This window comes from Tursiops truncatus, chromosome 7 (genome assembly GCF_011762595.2).
Source record: "Tursiops truncatus isolate mTurTru1 chromosome 7, mTurTru1.mat.Y, whole genome shotgun sequence".
Classification (NCBI taxonomy): Eukaryota; Metazoa; Chordata; class Mammalia; order Artiodactyla; family Delphinidae; genus Tursiops; species Tursiops truncatus.
The window spans coordinates 61,483,091-61,495,692 of record NC_047040.1 but is presented as its reverse complement, the minus strand read 5'-3'; positions in this window follow the sequence as shown (position 1 = coordinate 61,495,692).

Genomic DNA, 12,602 nt, shown 5'->3' with positions numbered 1-12,602 from the left:
AGAAACTTGTACTCAAAGGTCATAAAGATATTTGCCTTTACTACCTTCTGGAAGCATTATTGTTTTGCCTCTCACATTTAGACCTTCAACCCACACAGAATTGACTTTGTGAATGGTGGGCAGTAAGGGTCAATTTTCAGGTTTTCTGTAATAGATACTCAGTGTCTCAGCGCCATTTAATGAAAAGGCCATCCCTTTCCTACTGTTCTAAACTACTACCATTTACATAAATCAAGTGTTTATGGGCCTATTTCCAGAGTCTCTATTCTGTTCCATTGATCTATCTGTTATCATTACCTTAAATACCATACCTTTATAATAGGCCTTCGTGTACAGCAGAGCAAATCTTCCAACATTGTTTCTCTTCTCCAAAACACCTGTGATTAGTTTGGGCCCTCTGCATACTGTAGAATTAAATAGTCAACTTCTAGAGGGGAAAAAAAAAAATACCTGTTGGGATTTCTTTGGAATCATCTTGAGTCTATTAGTCAATCTGGAAGGAATTATCATGGATACAATACAATATTGGATTTTTTTAATCTGTGAACATGGTATATCCTTCTATTTATTTAGTTATTTCTTCTCCTCTCTCAATAATGGTTTATAATTTTCTGTGAGAAATCTTATACATATTTTGTTAGTTTTATTCCTATGTACCATATATAATTTGATGTTATTTTTAAAATTTCTAACTATTAGTTGCTTGCTATAGACAAAATGTCTATGTCCCCACAAAATTCGTATGCTGACTCCCTCTTGCAAGAGCACCAGAATCACAACTAACTGCTGAACAGTCGTCTACGGGAAGACACTGGAACTCACCAAAAAAGATACCCCACATCCAAAGACAAAGGAAAAGCCACAATGAGACAGAAGGAGGGGCGCAATCAGAATAAAATCAAATCCCAAAACCACTGGGTGGGTGACTCAAATGCTGGAGAACAATTATTCCACAGAAGTCCACCCACTGGAATGAAGGTTCTGAGCCCCATGTCAGGCGTCCCAACCTGGGGTCTGGCAATGGGAGGGGGAATTCCCAGAGAATCAGACTTTGAAGGCTAGCGATATTTGATTGCAGGACTTCAACAGCACTGGGGAAACAGAGACTCCACTCTTGGAAGGCACACACAAAGTAGTGTATGCATCAGGACCCAGGGGGGAGTAGTGACCCCACAGGAGACTGAACTAGACCTACCTGCTAGTGTTGGAGGATCTCCTACAGAGGTGGGAGGTGGCTGTGGCGCACTGAGGGGACAAGGACACTGGCAGCAGAAATTCTGTGAACTACTCCTTGGCATGAACCCTCCCTGAGTCCACCATTAGCCTTACCAAAGAGCCCATAACCCCCAGTGCTGGGTCACCTCAGGCCAAACAACCAACAGGGAGGGAACTCAGCTCCACCCTTCAGCAGTCAAGAGGATTAAAGTTTTACTGAGCTCTGCCAACCAGAGCAACAGCCAGCTCTACGCACCACCAGTCCCTCCCATCAGGAAACTTGCACAAGCCTCTTAGATAGCCTCATGCACCAGAGGGCAGACAGCAGAAGCAAGAAGAGCTACAGTCCTGTAGCCTGTGGAACGAAAACCACATTCACAGAAAGATAGACAAAATGAAAAGGCAGAGAACTATGTACCAGATGAAGGAACAAGATAAAACCCCAGAAACATAACTAAATGAAATGGAGATAGGCAACCTTCCAGAATAAGAATTCAGAGTAATGATAATGAAGATGATCCAGGACCTCAGAAAAAGAATGGAGGCAAAGATCGAGAAGATGCAAGAAATGTTTAACAAAGACCTAGAAGAAATAAAGAACAAACACCTAGAAGAATTAAAGAACAAACAAACAGAGATGAACAATACAATAACTGAAATGAAAACTACACTAGAGGGGCTTCCCTCGTGGTGCAGTGGTTGAGAGTCCACCTGCCGATGCAGGGGACACAGTTTCATGCCCCGGTCTGGGAAGATCCCACATGCCGCAGAGCGGCTAGGCCCATGAGCCATGGCCACTGAGCCTGTGCGTCTGGAGCCTGTGCTCTGCAACGGGAGAGGCCACAAAAGTGAGAGGCCTGTGTACCACAAAAAAAAAAAAAAAAAAAAACAAACCTACACTAGAAGGAATCAATAGCAGAATAACTAAGGCAGAAGAATGGATAAGTGACCTGGAAGACAGAATGGTGGAAATCACTGCTGTGGAACAGAATAAAGAAAAAAGAATGAAAAGAAATGAAGACAGCCTAAGAGGCCTCTGGGACAACATTAAACGCACCAACATTTGCATTATAGGGGTCCCAGAAGAAGAGAGAGAGAAAGGACCCAAGAAAATATTTGAAGAGATTATAGTCGAAAACCTCCCGAACGTGGGAAAGGAAATAGCCACCCAAGTCCAGGAAGCACAGAGAGTCCCAGGCAGGATAAACCCAAAGAGAAGCACACCAAGACACATGGTAATCAAACCAATAAAAATTAAAGACAAATTATTAAAAGCAACAAGGGAAAAACAACAAATAACATACAAAGAACTCCCATAAGGTTAACAGCTGATTTCTCAGCAGAAACTCTACAAGCCAGAAGGGAGTGGCCTGATATATTTAAAGTGATGAAAGGGAAGAACTTGCAACCAAGATGACTGTACCTGGCAAGGATCTCATTCATATTCGATGGAGAAATCGAAAGCTTTACAGACAAGCAAAAGCTAAGAGAATTCAGCACCACCAAACCAGCTCTACAACAAATGCTAAAGGAACTTCTCTAAGTGGGAAACACAAGAGAAGAAAAGGACCTACAAAAACAAACCCAAAACAATTAAGAAAATGGTAATAGGAACATACATATCGATAATTACCTTAAATGTCAATGGATTAAATGCTCCAACCAAAAGATACAGGATCACTGAATGGAAACAAAAACAAGACCCATATATATGCTGTCTACAAGAAACCCCCTTCAGACCTAGGGACACATAGAGACTGAAAGGGAGGAGATGGAAAGAGATATTCCATGCAAATGGAAATCAAAAGAAAGCTGGAGTAGCAGTACTCATATCAGATAAAATAGACTTTAAAATAAAGAATGTTACAAGAGATAAGGAAGGACACTACATAATGATCAAGGGATCAGTCCAAGAAGAAGATATAACAATTATAAATATATATGCACCCAACATAGGAGCACCTCAATCCATAAGGCAACTGCTAACAGCTATAAAACAGGAAACTGACAGTAACACAATAATAGTGGGGGACTTTAACACCTCACTTACACCAATGGACAGATCATCCAGACAGAAAATTAATATGGAAACACTAGCTTTAAATGACACAATAGACCAGATAGGTTTAATTGATATTTATAGGACATTCCATCCAAAAACAGCAGATTATACTTTCTTCTCAAGTGCACACGGAACGTTCTCCAGGATAGATCACATCAAATCAAGCCTCAGTAAATTTAAGAAAATTGAAATCATATCAAGCATCTTTTCCGACCACAGTGCTATGAGATTAGAAATCAACTACAGGGAAAAAAACGTTAAAAACACAAACACATGGAGGCTAAACAGTACGTTACTAAATAACCAAGAGGTCACTGAAGAAATCAAAGAGGAAATAAAAAAATACCTAGAGACAAATGACAACGAAAACACAATGATCCAAAACCTATGGGATGCAGCAAAAGCAGTTCTAAGAGGGAAGTTTATAGCAATCCTATCATACCTCAAGAAACAAGAAAAATCTCAAATAAACAATCTAACCTTACACTTAAAGAAACTAGAGAAAGAACAAACAAAACCCAAAGTTAGTAGAAGAAAAGAAATCATAAGATCAGAACAGAAATAAGTGAAAAAGAAGGAAACGATAGCAAAGATCAATAAAACTAAAAGCTAGTTCTTTGCGAACATAAACAAAATTGATAAATCTTTATCCAGACTCATCAAGAAAAAGAGGGAGAGGAATCAAATCAATAAAATTAGAAATGAAAAAGGAGAAGTTACAAGGGACACTGCAGAAATACAAAGCATCCTAAGAGACTACTACAGGCAACTCTATGCCAATAAAATGGACAGCCTGGAAGAAATGCACAAATTCTTAGTAAGATATAACCTTCCAAGACTAAACCAGGAAGAAATAGAAAATATGAACAGACCAATCACAAGTAATGAAATTGACACAGTGGTTAAAAATATCCCAAGAAACAAAAGTCCAGGATCAGATGGCTTCACAGGTGAATTCCATCAAACATTTAGAGAAGAGTTAATACCTACCCCTCTGAAACTCTTCCAAAAAATTGCAGAGGAAGGAACACTTCCAAACTCATGCTATGAGGCCACCATCACCCTGATACCAAAACCAGAGAAAGATACTACAAAAAAATAAAATTACAGACCAATATCACTGATGAATATAGATGCAAAAGTCCTCAACAAAATAGTAGCAAACAGAATCCAACAACACATTAAAAGGATCATACACATGACCAAGTGGGATTTATCCCAGGGATGCAAGGATTCTTCAATATATGTAAATCAATCAGTGTGATACACCATATTAACAAATTGAAAAATAAAAACCATATGATCATCTAAATAGATGCAGAAAAAGCTTTTGACAAAATTCAACACCCATTTGTGATAAAAACTCTCCAGAAAGTGGGCACAGAGGGAACCTACCTCAACATAATAAAGGCCATATATGACAAACCCATAGCAAACATCATTCTCAATGGTAAAAAACTGAAAACATTTCCTCTCAGATCAGGAACAAGACAAGGATGTCCACTCTCGCCACTCTTATTCAACAGTTTTGACAGTCCTAGCCATGGCAATCAGAGAAGATAAAGAAAGAAAAGTAATACAAATTGGAAAAGAAGAAGTAAAACTGTCACTGTTTGCAGATGACATGATACTATACATAGAGAATCCTAAAGATACCACCAGAAAACTACTAGAGCTAATCAATGAATTTGGTAAAGCTGCAGGATACAAAATTAATGCACAGAAATCTTTCATTCCTATACACTAAGAACAAAAGATCAGAAGAGAAATTAAGGAAACAATCCCATTCACCATTGCAACAAAAAGAATAAAATACCTAGGAATAAACCTACCTAAGGAGGTAAAAAACCTGTACTCAGAAAACTATAAGACACTGATGAAAAAAATCAAAATGACACAAATGGAGAGATATGCCATGTTCTTAGATTGGAAGAATCAATACTGTGAAAATGACTATACTACCCAAAGCAATCTACAGATTCAGTGCAATCCCTATAAAATTACCAATGGCATTTTTTACAGAACTAGAAGAAAATATCTTAAAATTTGTATGGAGACACAAAAGACCCTGAATAGCCAAAGCAGTCTTGAGGGAAAAAAACGGAACTGGAGGAATCAGACTCCCTGACTTCAGACTATACTACAAAGCCACAGTCATCAAGACAATATGGTACTGGCACAAAAACAGAAATATAGATCAATGGAACAGGATAGAAAGCCCAGAGCTAAACCTACGCACCTATGGTCAACTAATCTATAACAAAGGAGGCAAGGATATACAATGGAGAAAAGACAATCTCTTCAATAAGTGGTGCTGGGAAAACTGGACAGCTACATGTAGAAGAATGAAATTAAAACCCCCCCTAACACCATACACAAAATTAAACTCAAAATGGATTAAAGACCTAACTGTAAGACTGGACACTATAAAACTCTTAGAGGAAAACATAGGAAGAACACCCTTTAACATAAATCACAGCAAGATCTTTTTTGACCCATCTCCTAGAGTAATGGAAAAAAAACAAAAATAAACAAATGGGACCTAATGAAACTTAAAAGCTTTTGCACAGCAAAGGAAACTATAAATAAAACAAAAAGACAACCCTCAGAATGAGAGAAAATATTTGCCAACAAATCAACAGACAAAGGATTATTCTCGAAAATATATAAACAGCTCACGCAGCTCATTGTTAAAAAAAACAAACAACCCAATCCAAAAATGGGCAGAAGACCTAAATAGACATTTCTCCAAAGAAGACATACAGATGGCCAAGAGGCACATGAAAAGGTGCTCAACATCACTAATTATTAGAGAAATGCAAATCAAAACTACAATGAGGTATCACCTCCCACTGGTCAGAATGGGCATCATCAGAAAATCTACAAACAACAAATGCTGGAGAGGGTGTGGCGAAAAGGAAACCCTCTTGCACTGTTGTTGGGAATGTAAATTGATACAGGCACTATGCAGAACAGTATGGAGGTTCCTTAAAAAACTAAAAATAGAATTACAGTATGAGCCAGTAATCCCACTACTCAGCATATACCCAGAGAAAACCATAATTCAAAAAGCCACATGCACCCCAATGTTCACTGCAGCACTATTTACAATAGCCAGGTCACGGAAGCAACCTAGATGCCCATCGACAGACGAATGGATAAAGGAGATGTGGTACATATATACAATAGAATATTACTCAGCCATAAAAAGGAACAAAATTGGGTCATTTGTAGAGACGTGGATGGATCTACAGACTGTCATACAGAGTGAAGTAAGTCAGAAAGAGAAAAACAAATATATTAATGCATATATGTGGAATCTAGAAAAATGGTACAGATGTACCGGTCTGCAAGGCAGAAATAGAGACACAGATGTAGAGAACAAACATATGGACACCAAGGGGGGAAAACGGGGTGGTGGGGTGGTGTGATGAATTGGGAGATTGGGATTGACATATATACACTAATATGTATAAAATAGATAACTAATAAGAACCTGCTGTATTAAAAGAAATTTCAAAAAAAAATTCATATGCTGAAACCTAGGCCCCAGTGTGATGGTATTTGGTGGTGGTGCCTTTGAGAAGTGATTAGGTCATGAGGATGGAGCCCTCATGAATGGAATTAATGCCCTTGTAAAACATACCCCAGAGAGCTTGCTTGCCTCTTCTGCCTTGTAAGGACACAGTGAAAAGATGGCTGTCTCTCAACCAGGAAGCAGGCTCTCACCAGACACCGTATCTGCCAGCACCCTAATCTTGAATTTCCCAGCCTCCAGGACTGTAAGAGATAAATTTCTGTTGTTTAAGCCACCCAGTCTATGGTATTCTGTTATAGCAGACTGAACAGACTAAGATATAGTCCTTATATGGAAATGCAATTGATATTTTGCACTTGAGATCCATCAACTTTGCTAAATTTACTCATTAATTCCAATAATGTATCTGTAGATAATTTTGGATTTTCTACATACACAATCTCTGCAAATAACTATAGACTTTTTCTTCCTTTTCAATATTTATACTTTGTTTTTTCTTGACTTACTACCTGTTTCAGTTAGTTATTGCTGCACTATAAACCACCGGAATCAACCACGTATTTCTCACAACTCCTGTGGGTTGGCTGAGTGTTTCTGTTGATTTGGGAAACCTATGATTTTTCTCCTTTATTTTGTTAACTAGTGAGTTATACTGGTTTTCTAATGTGAATAAACCTTGCATTCTTACAATATATACAACTCTATCATGTTGTATTATCCTTTTACGTATTGCTGCATTTGATTTGTTATTTTTAAAAAATCTTTATAGCTATGCTCATGATAAAATTAGCATGTAAAACTTTTATTCTCATAATATCCAATTTGTCTTTCTTAGGAAAAGTTTGTGTAAGAATGACATTAATTCCTTCTTAAAATTTTTTAAATTCACTAAGGGAGCTATTTGTGCCTGCAGTTTTTTGTTGTTGTTGTTGTTGTTTTTTTTTAATTTTTGGCCACAGCACGTGGCATGTGGGATCTTAGTTCCCAGACTGAGGGATCCAGAGTCTTAACCACTAGATCGCCAGGGAAGTGCATGCCTGCAGTTTTTTATAAGGGGAAAATTTTAATTATGGATTAAATTTCCTTAATAACATGACTATTCATATTTTCTATTTCTTCCTGTGTCAGTTTTGGTAAGTTTCATTTTTCAAGGAATTTGTCCATTTCTCCTACATTTTCAAATTTGGTTAGTATTGTTCAAAATATACCTTAAGGTATTTTTAATATTGTAGAATCTGTAGTAAGGTCCCCTTTTTCATTTGTGATGGTGACAATTTGTGTTCTCTCTCTTTTTCCTTGACTAGTCTTTTCAGGTTTGTCAATTTCATTAGTCTTTTAATGAAAACAACTTTTGATTTTGTTCATCTTTTTTATTACCTATTTGATTTCTATTTCACTAACTTTTACTCCTTTACTTACTATATCTTTTCTTTGATATAATTTGCCATTATTTTTCCTAACTTCTTAGAATTTTAAGACTTCCTGTCTAATACATTCATTTAAGCTATCATTTCCCTCTAAGTATGAAATAAGCAGCAACATACAAGTATTTTTATTATTATTGGACTCAAAACGTGTTTCAAACATTCATTCCTTTTTTCGGCCTTTTTTAATGAGATTTTTGGAATTTTATTTATTAATTACTAAACATACAGGCATTTTCTCTTCTTTTTGTTGTTGAGCCTAGCTTAATTGTGTTATGGCCAGAGAACTAATTCAGTATGATTTGTTGAGACTTTATGGCCCAGCATATGATTTTTTTGGATAAAACTTTTATAAATATTCCATATATGCTTTAAAATTAGGTGTATTCTGCAGCCTTCAATATACGCACAGTAGTTCAAGTTTGATAATTGTCATCTTCCCCATACTTACTGATTTTTTGACTGCTTCTTCTGTTAGTTATTAAGAGAAGTCTGTAAAATCTCCCTCTATGATTATGAATTTGCCTATTTCTCCTTTTATTTTTGTATATTTTTTCTTTATATATTTTGAGGCTATGTTACTAGGTATATACACTCACTTTTATCATTCTCTTGTGGCTACCCAAGAAATTACAATGTGTACCCTTGACTTATCAAACTCTAATATTACCTGTGCTACTTATACCCTCTTCTTAGATCACTCAAGAATCCAAGGACCTTAAAACACTATCTGTAGTTATCTATCTATCTATCAATCTATCTACATTATATACATTCTTCCTTGATTATATTGCCACTGTTATGGTGTATCTCAATTTTATATACATTTTATGTCCCACAGGATGTTGTTATTGTTTTCATTTCTCTTCATTTCTTCCCACATCTCTGACCTTCTATTCTAGAATCTGTTTCCTTCTGCCTAAATAGCACTCTTGAGTGTTTCCTTCAATGTGAGTCTGCTGCTGTAAGTTTTTGTTTAACTGAAAATGTCATCATTTCACCTTAATTCTGGGAGGATATTTTTGATGAGTGTAGAATTCTATATTGGCAGTTATTTTCTCTTGGAACTTTAAAGGCAGCACTTTATCTTCTGGTCCTCATTGTATCTGTTGAAAGGTCAGCTGTAAGCCAAATTGTTATTCCTTTGAAGGTAATCTGTCTTTTTCTGTGACCACTTTTAAGTTTTCCTCTCTCTGTGGTTTCCAGAAGTTTTACTATGATGTGGTTCTCATTCATGTTTTCTTACTCTCTTGGTTATTATTTATTGCATGCTGGAAATTATATTTGCAAAATTATTTGTAAAGGTAATTTGAGGCCCAGGATAGTATTGTCTTCCTCCATAAAACTAATATTTGCTGGGGGGCATGAACAAATCAGGACCACTTTATTCCAACTTCAGAGCCTGGGATGGTTGGAAACGTACCTGCAGTCCCTGTGAGAGCAGTCTGCATCTGGTTCCGTCTCTGCTAGAGGGGAGCTCTTTGCAATCCCAAGTCAGAGTATGTGTGTGTGTTGTGGAGGTAGGTGTTCAAGACTCCAGCTTTTGTCCGCTTGACCCTGCACTGCACAGCCTAACAGCTTCTCCTTAGTTCTCTCTTCTGGAATTGGCAAATGTCTCCCAGAAGAAAAGTTGCCCCTAGCGCTCAGGTATCCTCTCGGAATTTCTATCCTCTCCTAGACCTTGGTTCAGTATATATTCACTCTCATGCTAGCTTTCGAGTGCCTTCAGTCAGGTATATATTTTTTTAATTTTTATTTTATTAAGTTTTTTGATTTTTTAAAATAATCTTATACAATTTTTAAAGGTTACATTCCATTTACAGTTATTACAAAATATTGGCTCTATTCCCTGTGTTGTACAATATATCCTTGAGCCTATCTTACAACCAATAGTTTGTACCTCCCACTCCCCCATCCCTATATTGCCCCTTCCCTCTCCCCACTGGTAACCACTAGTTTGTTTTCTATATCTGTGAGTCTGCTTCTGTTTTTGTTGTATTCACTAGTTTGTTGTATTTTTTAGATTCCATATATAAGTGATATATTTCAGTATTTGTCTTCTTTTGTCTGACTTATCAGTTTTATTTTAAATTTTGTCCTAACTTACTATTTGGCCTCAAAAGAAAGGCAGTTTGAATCACTTAGTCCTTTATGACTGGAAGCAGATACCTTCTTCTATCCACTTTTCATCTTCCAGAAATATGTTAAGATCTTTTCCCTTGATAATTCCCTCTTCCATTCTCATCATTACTTTGAGTTTATTCTTTTTTGTTCTTCTTTACTGCCATTTAAATGAGGTCTCAAGAAATAGGAGATAAAAATGTGTGCATGCTTCATCTGCTATGTTGTAACCTGTCCTGCTTAAAATTATTTAAATGATTTTAAATCATTTACAAATATTTGTATTTGAACTTTTATTTTTATAGCAGCTTTATTGAGATGTAATTCACATACTGTACAATTCACCCTTTTAAAGTGTACAGTTCAATATTTGAACTATTATTAAAAATAAATGATTTGTTCTACACCTCATGACTAACCGCCAGATATTACCGTTTTAAGACGCTATCATTGCGCTGATCTAGGAGCTTACAATATAGGAAGGAAGTTGTGACATATGCATAAATATTTACTAGGAAATGGCAGAGTAAGTAAGGTCAGAGCAGGGACCATAAAGGAATGCTTCATGAAGGAATCAGTATTCATCCTGAATCTTGAATGGTGGATACAGCAGAGATGGGCAGAGGTAGGACAGACTGGCATCCCATAAAGTGAGACTCAAGGGATGCTACTAGCCCCTAGTGTGAACTAGAAAAAAATACCTCCTCCCTCCCCATCCCAAGCACCCTTATGCAACTTGAACAACCGAAAGTGTCCCAGAAGAGCTCCATCAATCTGAAGCAGCAGGAAAATTCAGGTCCTGTTCTGGCTTGATTAGAGCATAGAATATATATAAAAGGCAAAACTGGAGACATTGATTATGGAGGACTTTGAATGCTGTGCTAGGGAGTCTGTACTCTCCTGGGAAAAAAGAAACCAATGGGGACTTTCTTCAGAGGAATGCCATGAACAGAGCTAGGATTTGGCAAAAGCTTGTTGGCAGTAGAGTGAAGAGGAGAAGTGAGAGGCAAGGAGATCAGCTGGAAGACTTACATGGTAGTTCAGCAAAAGACAATGAAGACCTGAGTAAGAGTAATAGAAACGGGTATGAAACCAATACCTCTTGCAAAACTATCATTTACATATTGGGTGGTAGGGGGTGGGAAAGGAAGGGATGGTGAGGGATAAATTAAAGATGACCCCATGCAGAAGAAATGGAACTTCCCTATAATTTATTAACTGGATGTTTGGGGCAGTCACTTTAGTTTCCTGTGGCTGCAGACTACTTCTCCAGAAACTTAGTAGGAAAAAGAAGGAAAAAGGTGGAGAGGTAATTCAAGGAGATTGTAGTATTGTCCAGATTTTTAGGATGGAAACAATCAGAGGCTGAAGAGAAGGATTAGGATCGAGGTTTAGACTGAAGACAGGAGAGATTAAACTTTTTATGTTTATGAGGTTCAAAAGTAAAAAATCATTGTAATAACTGGACTGCACTGGACATTAAAGCCATCATTGAAAGGTAGTTTGTTCAGGGCTGTGTGTGTTGTATTTTCACACTGCTAATGTTGCTTTGTGGGATTTCATAAGGTATTTATTGCCAGCTCCCTGATGACAGTTAACATAACCTTCAAGAGACAGACTGTTATATCATAGATATCATTTTAGATATACATTTCAAAGTTCAGAGACTATTTCCTAAAATAAATGTTTAGAGATTTCTTCTTTTTTAAATTACATATGGTGCCCCTTTTCTATATAGCTATTATTAAATTACATTAGTCTTTATCCTAAGTCAAATTTGTGTGAAGTAGAAAATGTAAAGGGATGTTGAGATATTTCCTCTTAAATATTTTCTTATTTGTATCCATGTCTCGCTCATAGAACTGTGTCTAATCATACCGAGTGGTTAGGATCATTTGATCCATTGAGGACCTCTCAATAAAGTCAGACTAGTTATTGATCAGGCTAACTGGTTGAATGACTGACCTGGTCATCAGTTCAGACTGTGTCTATGTGTAAACACCAGTTTGGCTGTTTTTACTGAAGTGCCCGGCCAAATCAGGTTTTCAGTGTACTCAAATTATGTTAAAGATAGAGAAGGATTTTGTGCATTTACACATGACATACATGAACCATACATGGGGAGAGTCTATGCTTAATTTATTTACTTGTATAATGCTTCCCGCTTATGTAAACCTCTGATGTTTACTGTTCTCCAAACCAGCCCCTTGATCAATGGCAGCAAAGAATGCTAGTCTTTTTT